General features: G+C 43.2%; 1 protein-coding gene across 2 annotated transcripts in view; it reads right to left on the reverse strand.

Annotated features, from left to right (window-relative positions):
• slc2a8 (solute carrier family 2 member 8) overlaps positions 1-448 on the reverse strand; it is a 40921-nt gene extending 40473 nt beyond the window's left edge. For both annotated transcript variants that reach the window (XM_083645077.1, XM_083645076.1), the window contains exon 1: positions 258-448. The gene's annotated coding sequence lies outside the window, so the exon portion shown is untranslated. The remainder of the gene's footprint in view (positions 1-257) is intronic.
• Between the last annotated feature and the right edge of the window lie 9909 nt (positions 449-10357).

Genomic DNA, 10357 nt, shown 5'->3' on the forward strand with positions numbered 1-10357 from the left:
ATTTAACGCATGCTAATTCCCAGAGTATAATCTGGGATCAAAAAAGAGGAGTTATCTAGCTATGAGTGACGAGTACAAATATTAAAATATTTTTGGTTTGAAACATGAGTGATTGTGTATATGCAATGAAAGACCAGATTATGTTGAAAAGCAAGCCTTTTTCAATGAGTATTTGAAAACAAGTATAGCATTGGGCTATTCCTACCCTGAAAAACACACCGGTTAAATTTAAGCTTTCCCCCCAACTTTGTACGAACCCTGTCTTGTGGTCCTTCTGCCTTCCCTACATGGAGCCCAGCCAGGCCGATCAATGCAGCCGAGGAGTGGAGCCTGCAGCCCGGGAGGCAGCGCCTGGCAGCCTCGCTGTGTCACAAATCACCTCCACACATCTCACCACATCCCGTCCACTGCAACTACTAATGTCTGATGATCTGTGCTCTGTCTGAGCTTTTCTGCTTCCCTGCCAGCCAGCCAGCGGCCAACTTGCTTTGTCAACATTCTAGTCAGCTGATCGAGTGTGTGCCTGTCATTTCCTGGTTTGCTCCTTTCAAAATAAAAGTCTCGTTGTGGCGGTTGAAGAGGGTTGAAACGTGCTTTAGCCAAAGATCATCAATTTAGAAGGAAAAACACTGTCGCTCAGACAGAGTTAATTCAAACCTCTACTTAAGAAATATGATCGTTAAACAAATCTAAATAGAAAATATCATTTTTAGCAATGATCTCTAGATTCTACAGTAATGCGAAGCAAAATGACCATGATTGTGAAAAAGCTAGTCGGAAGCAGAAGTGAGCCCTCTCTCTGTTTGAAAGCCTCTGGCGCCTCCTAGAGGGTGTGGTGTAGACGTGCAGGTGTTAGACGGCTTCCATGGTAACATCTAGATTAACATCATAAACGCAGCAGCAAAAGTCTCTCAACTGTAATGTTTAAGTAAAGAGAACAAAACTAATGTGAGCACAACATTAGCTTCAGCTTATATCAGCACAATGGACACTTCTCCGGACAGAAATGACCAGCAGGTAAAATTACACTTATCTAAAACAATTTACAATTTAATAAAACATTTGTATACCTATACTCAGTAGTCAGTAATCAGTCATTTGAATTATTACCTAGCCTACATCTATTTTGTTTGGGAATTAGGCTACTTTATGTCACTCACTAAAGTTAACGACACTGGTTTGGTGAGAAAATGCTCAGATAGCTAACCTGACGCTGCCAGATCGATGAGTTTGCTTCAAATATCTGTTTCACAAACAACATCCATCTGGATTCGGCCAAGCTACATTGCTGAAGAGGGCGGTCACTTTTTTCAAGCTACTAGGCAGGTGATTGGATGGACCGTCTGTCTGTCACCGTCTGGGCTTGCCAGCGCCAACCAATCAGATCGACTTCCCTTCATGATGTAGCAGCGCCTGATCAGCTAGGACTACAATTGCTAATAGTTAGCATGGAGGTCGCAGATTTTTTGCTGTTTTTGTAAGGTGAATATTGGGTGCAACCATTGACTATTCAATTTGCCAAAAGAAAGAAGAATTACTGCAGATGTCTGACTGAGGATGAAGTGCAGGTAGGCCATTTTGCACGTTAAATGTAACTGATTGGATTAACTGATGTTACGCTAACGATAGCAACATTTGGAGGTTGGGGTGCTACGTCTGATGATTGATGATTAATGTTAACGTTAACAGCGATTCATTCATAACACATATCGTTGTTCGTTTCTTCAGGGAACTGATGACACGATATGACACCGAGTGGCACGCACCCTGGACGGCTAACGTCATGGAGACGCAACGCTCTCTAGCCTTTATGATCATGGCAACAACCAAATGCTTTGATACAATATAATGATTTAACGCTACTATTTAACTGGTGAATTTTAGCATATGTGTCAGTGGAATGGTAGATATTTACGCATGACTGGAGAATGTTATTTGCTTACTTTTGTAATAATAAACTAAACGGAGAAATGACGGCCGTGTGTGGTGTTGTTGTTACATAATCTGCTGGTCTTGAGGCACGATTGGGTCAAATGATAAGACGATGTAAATGCATAAAGATGTTGTCAGATGAATCTGCGAAAGGGAGCTGCCTGGAGCCCAGAGGACGTCAACAGAGAAGAGGAAAAACACCCTGGTTACACCATGCAGCATGTATTTGGATATAATCTCTAACTTTAAGAATGGTTCCTTGTTGATATACCGTACTCCTAGTATTGGCTCCCATGACGTTTGTTTACCCCCTATCTAAAGTACAAGTGCAAAATCTTAAGCTACCGGTATGTTCTATCGATAAACCAATTTCTCGAATAACAGCTCCAAAATATCAGACATATAGGACTACTATATGCTAGAGCTATATTCACACTTCACAGTATAATTTATGCAAGCGGGGGAAAATATCAGATAAACTGATTGTTGTATTGTATCCTGAGATCTTTAATCTCGCCTGTATAACATAATATGTCACTCGGACACCAACGTGAGTTAACGTGGTTTATTAAACAGCAGCCAACATTCCAATCATAGCAGAATACAGAGAAAATGGGGGAGCTGGCGTGCTCTGTCGTATGTGTCTGTTTGTTTGTTTATTTGTTTGAGGTGCTCTTGGTGAGGGAACTATTAATAAATATAGTGCCAGAGGCCACTTACTTGTGCAGTGTGGTGGCCTCAAGCAAATCCAAGGCGACACTCGTTGAGGGAGGTAAGAGGAAGTAAAGTAGGAAAAAGAGAAAGTTGCCTACGCGTTTCGGCCGCTGTGGCCTTCGTCAGGGCAAATGTTGTGTGCTCAGGTGTGCACGGAACTTGTAGTGGCTTATGCTTCCGGTTAGGAAAATAAGTGTTTCCGGAATACGTGAAAAAAATGATATCCAATTCCAAAATAAAAGTATGGAAAAAATTGCGTGAAAGAAATTAAAATTGAAAATATTTTTGGTAATGGGACAGTATTTATAAAAAAGGTCTATAATCGATCTCTTCATTTAAGCCAGGGAGAGCCATAGCATCAAATTTGAAGATCCAGAAAGTTTCTCTCTGAAGAAGTTTCTTGAGGCGATCCTGCCCTCTTGTGGTCTGCTGTATATGTTCAATTCCCTCTGCTCTGAGTAAAGTGTCATTGCTGTCATGTGAGTCACTGAAGTGCCTAGCCATAGGGTAGTCTGTGTTCTTGGATCTGATAGCATATTTATGCTCGCTGACGCGGTCTTTGAGTCTACGTTTTGTTCGTCCAATATAGAAAAAGCCACAAGGGCAGGTGAGACGGTATACAACATAAGTAGTGTTGCAGTTAAAAAAATGTCTATGTTGGTAGGTGTGGTTGGTTTTCAAGTCTGTGAAGGTTTTGTTACGTATGATGTTGTCACAGTGATTGCAATGTCCACATCTATAGTTGCCCATAGGTCTTCTGAGCCATGACTCTTTTTGTTCGGCCGGCAGGTAGCTGTGTACAAGTTTATCTCTGAGGGAGGGAGCTCTTCTGTAGGAAAAAATGGGAGGGGTGGGAAAAAGTTGTCTGAGCGTGCTGTCACAAGTGATGATGTTCCAATTGGATCTGATTATTTGGTTGATGTGAGGGGCCTGGGTGCTGTATGTTGTAGTGAAGAAGGTCCGGTTCTCATTCTCCTTGGTTGTTCTGGTGCTATATACTAGTGTGTCTCTGTTTAAGGTGGTAGCTGACACTCGTGCTCTTAACACATGGTGAGGTTTGTAATTGCGTTCAATAAAACGCTCTGCCATGTTGTGAGACTGTATAGTAAAATCTTGATCTTGATCACATATCCTTCTCAGTCTTAAGAACTGGCCCTGTGGAATATTTTTCTTGAGATGGGGAGGGTGGAAGCTGTCTGCATGTAGAATGGTGTTACGGTCTGTGGGTTTTTTGTAGATGGTGGTGTGCAGCTGTTGATCTTCTCCCCTGGAGATAGTGAGGTCCAAGAAGTTAATCTTTTCTTTTGAGTATTCGAGGGACAGTCTGATGTTGTTGTTGGTGGAATTCAGGTATTTATGGAAATCTAGTAGATCAGACTCACTGCCTTTCCACAGGATAATGATATCGTCGATGTAACGTCCCCACCAAATAATGTTTTGAAAGTATTTGTTTTTAGCTGGATCCTGTATGTATTCCTTCTCCCAGAGGCCGAGAAAGAGGTTGGCGTAATTTGGGGCAAAGGCCGCCCCCATGGCTGTGCCTTTAAGTTGTTTGTAGTACTCGTCTCTGAAGAGGAAAACATTGTTGTAAAGAACCCAGCGGGTGAGGTCAATGATGAAGGAGTGAGGTGGGGAGGTTTCTTCATTCATGTTAAGGAAATGTTCCATAGCACGGAGGCCCTCGGTGTGTTCGATGTTGGTATAGAGGGAATTCACATCACAGGTAATGAGGAAGTCAAAGTTAACCGTTTTAAGGGAATGTATTTTTTGCAGAACCTGGTTTGTGTCTTTGATGTAAGATGGAAGGAGTGGGACCAGAGGTTTAATGAAGTGGTCAATGTACTGGGAGGCAGGTTCAGTGAGAGAGCCATTGGCGGAAATGATTGGCCGACCAGGAGGATTGTCTTTGGGTTCCTTGTGCACCTTGGGCAAGAGGTAGAAGGCAGCAGTGGTAGGGTGTTCACAGTTTAAAAAGGAGAATTCATGATCAGAAACCCAGCCCTCTTCACAGTAGCTAAAGAAGAGGGCTGGGTTTCTGATCATGAATTCTCCTTTTTAAACTGTGAACACCCTACCACTGCTGCCTTCTACCTCTTGCCCAAGGTGCACAAGGAACCCAAAGACAATCCTCCTGGTCGGCCAATCATTTCCGCCAATGGCTCTCTCACTGAACCTGCCTCCCAGTACATTGACCACTTCATTAAACCTCTGGTCCCACTCCTTCCATCTTACATCAAAGACACAAACCAGGTTCTGCAAAAAATACATTCCCTTAAAACGGTTAACTTTGACTTCCTCATTACCTGTGATGTGAATTCCCTCTATACCAACATCGAACACACCGAGGGCCTCCGTGCTATGGAACATTTCCTTAACATGAATGAAGAAACCTCCCCACCTCACTCCTTCATCATTGACCTCACCCGCTGGGTTCTTTACAACAATGTTTTCCTCTTCAGAGACGAGTACTACAAACAACTTAAAGGCACAGCCATGGGGGCGGCCTTTGCCCCAAATTACGCCAACCTCTTTCTCGGCCTCTGGGAGAAGGAATACATACAGGATCCAGCTAAAAACAAATACTTTCAAAACATTATTTGGTGGGGACGTTACATCGACGATATCATTATCCTGTGGAAAGGCAGTGAGTCTGATCTACTAGATTTCCATAAATACCTGAATTCCACCAACAACAACATCAGACTGTCCCTCGAATACTCAAAAGAAAAGATTAACTTCTTGGACCTCACTATCTCCAGGGGAGAAGATCAACAGCTGCACACCACCATCTACAAAAAACCCACAGACCGTAACACCATTCTACATGCAGACAGCTTCCACCCTCCCCATCTCAAGAAAAATATTCCACAGGGCCAGTTCTTAAGACTGAGAAGGATATGTGATCAAGATCAAGATTTTACTATACAGTCTCACAACATGGCAGAGCGTTTTATTGAACGCAATTACAAACCTCACCATGTGTTAAGAGCACGAGTGTCAGCTACCACCTTAAACAGAGACACACTAGTATATAGCACCAGAACAACCAAGGAGAATGAGAACCGGACCTTCTTCACTACAACATACAGCACCCAGGCCCCTCACATCAACCAAATAATCAGATCCAATTGGAACATCATCACTTGTGACAGCACGCTCAGACAACTTTTTCCCACCCCTCCCATTTTTTCCTACAGAAGAGCTCCCTCCCTCAGAGATAAACTTGTACACAGCTACCTGCCGGCCGAACAAAAAGAGTCATGGCTCAGAAGACCTATGGGCAACTATAGATGTGGACATTGCAATCACTGTGACAACATCATACGTAACAAAACCTTCACAGACTTGAAAACCAACCACACCTACCAACATAGACATTTTTTTAACTGCAACACTACTTATGTTGTATACCGTCTCACCTGCCCTTGTGGCTTTTTCTATATTGGACGAACAAAACGTAGACTCAAAGACCGCGTCAGCGAGCATAAATATGCTATCAGATCCAAGAACACAGACTACCCTATGGCTAGGCACTTCAGTGACTCACATGACAGCAATGACACTTTACTCAGAGCAGAGGGAATTGAACATATACAGCAGACCACAAGAGGGCAGGATCGCCTCAAGAAACTTCTTCAGAGAGAAACTTTCTGGATCTTCAAATTTGATGCTATGGCTCTCCCTGGCTTAAATGAAGAGATCGATTATAGACCTTTTTTATAAATACTGTCCCATTACCAAAAATATTTTCAATTTTAATTTCTTTCACGCAATTTTTTCCATACTTTTATTTTGGAATTGGATATCATTTTTTTCACGTATTCCGGAAACACTTATTTTCCTAACCGGAAGCATAAGCCACTACAAGTTCCGTGCACACCTGAGCACACAACATTTGCCCTGACGAAGGCCACAGCGGCCGAAACGCGTAGGCAACTTTCTCTTTTTCCTACTTTACTTCCTCTTACCTCCCTCAACGAGTGTCGCCTTGGATTTGCTTGAGGCCACCACACTGCACAAGTAAGTGGCCTCTGGCACTATATTTATTCATAGCAGAATACACTTCAGCTAGCAGTAAAGGGACAATACATCACACTGATCTTTGCAGTTCTGTGTTGATTAGCTAATAATTCAGTGGCATTTTGATTAACGTTATGATTTATTTCGATTTGGAACAAAAATTATGGTTTAACAGATTGCATGTTTACTGGGCTGTGGTGAGAGTGAGAAGGGCTTTGTGTTTGTGTGACTTGCGTGAATGGCTAGCCGTTAGCCATTACAGCCTTACAGCTAATAACTTATCTCCCCAAATTCTACAACAATGTCTTGTTTACTAACGTTCATAGTTGATAACATTACAGCAATACAGTTACGGTTTCGTACTCACTGTAAGATCAAGTGTTTAACGTTTATGTTAGCTTATTGTTTTGAATAGAATGTTTGACTAGCACACTGGAGCTAGCCTCGGTAGCCGCCGCCATGTTGAATAGTGAAAGAACTACAAACGCAGAGGCGCCTCTCGGTGGCGTCACACCCGGTCTCGCCACAGCCCGCCCCTAGCTCACGCTGATTGGTGCGCCTGTGTGGCGGCCGGTTTGAATGCATCTCTGAGGCCAGGGCCAGACTGAGGTGGATTGTGAATTTGTGGAACAATGCCGCCCCCGTCTGGTGGAGTCAGGCTATCAGATAGCTGCCTTCTGTAACATAGAGGAATGTAACTTTGAGGGTAAACTAAAAAAAAGTTCCATTAAAAAAAAGTTCCATTAAACTTCCATTATAAATAGTATTTGACTTAGGCTATTTTAAGCCACATAAAAACAGATTATTTTCAAGACTAAAACAAAAATCTATATTATTCTGAAAATAATCAATCTACAGTACCTCGGTAGAGGCTAAGCTTCACAAAGCTTATTGTAGCCGGAATGTGTGATTTTCCTGTTACAGCTTTCTCAGTGGAATTTCCATCAGCAAGCAGAAGACCAGAATGTGTCACTGTTAACGACTGCTGTGTCAGAAGATAACCTGGAGGAGGCCAGGCTGTCTGGCTCCAGGAGGATCTCTGTGACACCAGGAGAGAAACACCCAGAGAGAGCAGACCTCCAGGTGACACCAGGAGAGAAACACCCAGAGAGAGCAGACCTCCAGGTGACACCAGGAGAGAAACGTCCAGAGAGAGCAGACCTCCAGGGGAAACTCATCATACAGAGCAAGGCTTCAGAGCAGTGAGCACACTAACAATATTACCGATAATAACTACTGTATATAGCTGTTATTGAACCAAAGAAAATATGTAAAGAGTGAAGAAAAAGATGCTTATTGTTCGCCTCATATTTATTTTTCAAATTATATGGTGGGATTTTAACGCGTCATGAAAGTCAGATAAACACGTACATTTCTCTGGCAAGGACGAAGGTTATTGATTTGATTTGATTTGATTTGATTTGATTTGATTTGATTTAAGTGAAACATGAGTCCTGGTGGCTCACCTGGTAGCACACGTACCACGGAGGCTCGGTCCTTCGTGCGGGTCGACGCGGGTTTGAATCCGACCCGAGGTCCTTTGCCGCATGTCATCCTCTCTCTCTCCCATTCCTGTCTGCCTACTGTATTGTCTAATAAAGGCACAAATGTCCAAAAAATAATCTTAAAAAAAAGTGAGACCTGATTTTACAAATCCACTCAGTGGGTGTGATGTGTTCATGAGGGAATAACCGATTTTCCCTCTGCAGTTATTCAAATGGACAAGAGGCAATGGGACGGTCCCAGTATGAGAAGGCTGTGACCTGCTTCTCCAAGGCCTTGACTCTACAGCCTCAACAGGTTTGACACAGTTTAAGACTTTTCAAAGGCCTTGACTCTACAGCCTCAACAGGTTTGACACAGTTTAAGACTTCTCCAAGGCCTTGACTCTACAGCCTCAACAGGTTTGACACAGTTTAAGACTTCTCAAGGTCTTGACTCTACAGCCTCAACAGGTTTGAAGCAGTTTAATACTTTTCAAGGCCTTGACTCTACAGCCTCAACAGGGTTGACACAGTTTAAGACTTTTCAAAGGCCTTGACTCTACAGCCTCAACAGGTTTGACACAGTTTAAGACTTTTCAAAGGCCTTGACTCTACAGCCTCAACAGGTTTGACACAGTTTAAGACTTCTCCAAGGCCTTGACTCTACAGCCTCAACAGGTTTGACACAGTTTAAGACTTCTCAAGGTCTTGACTCTACAGCCTCAACAGGTTTGAAGCAGTTTAATACTTTTCAAGGCCTTGACTCTACAGCCTCAACAGGGTTGACACAGTTTAAGACTTTTCAAAGGCCTTGACTCTACAGCCTCAACAGGTTTGACACAGTTTAAGACTTTTCAAAGGCCTTGACTCTACAGCCTCAACAGGTTTGACACAGTTTAAGACTTCTCCAAGGCCTTGACTCTACAGCCTCAACAGGTTTGACACAGTTTAAGACTTCTCAAGGTCTTGACTCTACAGCCTCAACAGGTTTGAAGCAGTTTAATACTTTTCAAGGCCTTGACTCTACAGCCTCAACAGGGTTGACACAGTTTAAGACTTTTCCAAGGCCTTGACTCTACAGCCTCAACAGGTTTGACACAGTTTAAGACTTTTCCAAGGCCATGACTCTACAGCCTCAACAGGTTTGACACAGTTTAAGACTTCTCAAGGCCTTGACTCTACAGCCTCAACAGGTTTGACACAGTTTAAGACTTCTCCAAGGCCTTGACTCTACACTGTACAGCCTCAACAGGGTTGACACAGTTTAAGACTTCTCCAAGGCCTTGACTCTACAGCCTCAACAGGTTCGACACAGTTTAAGACTTCTCCAAGGCCTTGACTCTACAGCCTCAACAGGTTTGACACAGTTTAAGACTTCTCAAGGCCTTGACTCTACAGCCTCAACAGGTTTGACACAGTTTAAGACTTTTCAAGGCCTTGACTCTACAGCCTCAACAGGTTTGACACAGTTTAAGACTTCTCCAAGGCCTCGACTCTACAGCCTCAACAGGTTTGACACAGTTTAAGACTTCTCAAGGCCTTGACTCTACACTCTACAGCCTCAACAGGGTTGACACAGTTTAAGACTTCTCAAGGCCTTGACTCTACACTCTACAGCCTCAACAGGGTTGACACAGTTTAAGACTTCTCCAAGGCCTTGACTCTACAGCCTCAACAGGTTTGACACAGTTTAAGACTTCTCCAAGGCCTTGACTCTACAGCCTCAACAGGGTTGACACAGTTTAAGACTTCTCCACGGCCTTGACTCTACAGCCTCAACAGGTTTGACACAGTTTAAGACTTCTCCAAGGCCTTGACTCTACAGCCTCAACAGGTTTGACACAGTTTAAGACTTCTCCAAGGCCATGACTCTACAGCCTCAACAGGGTTGACACAGTTTAAGACTTCTCCAAGGCCTTGACTCTACAGCCTCAACAGGTTTGACACAGTTTAATACTTCTCCAAGGCCATGACTCTACAGCCTCAACAGTGTTGACACAGTTTAAGACTTCTCCAAGGTCTTGACTCTACAGCCTCAACAGGTTTGACACAGTTTAATACTTCTCCAAGGTCTTGGCTCTACAGCCTCAACAGGTTTGACACAGTTTAATACTTCTCCAAGGCCTTGACTCTACAGCCTCAACAGGGTTGACACAGTTTAAGACTTTTCAAAGGCCTTGACTCTACAGTATGTTTCTCATGTATAA

This window comes from Poromitra crassiceps (genome assembly GCF_964638095.1).
Source record: "Poromitra crassiceps genome assembly, chromosome: 10".
In the NCBI taxonomy this organism is placed as follows: Eukaryota; Metazoa; Chordata; class Actinopteri; order Beryciformes; family Melamphaidae; genus Poromitra; species Poromitra crassiceps.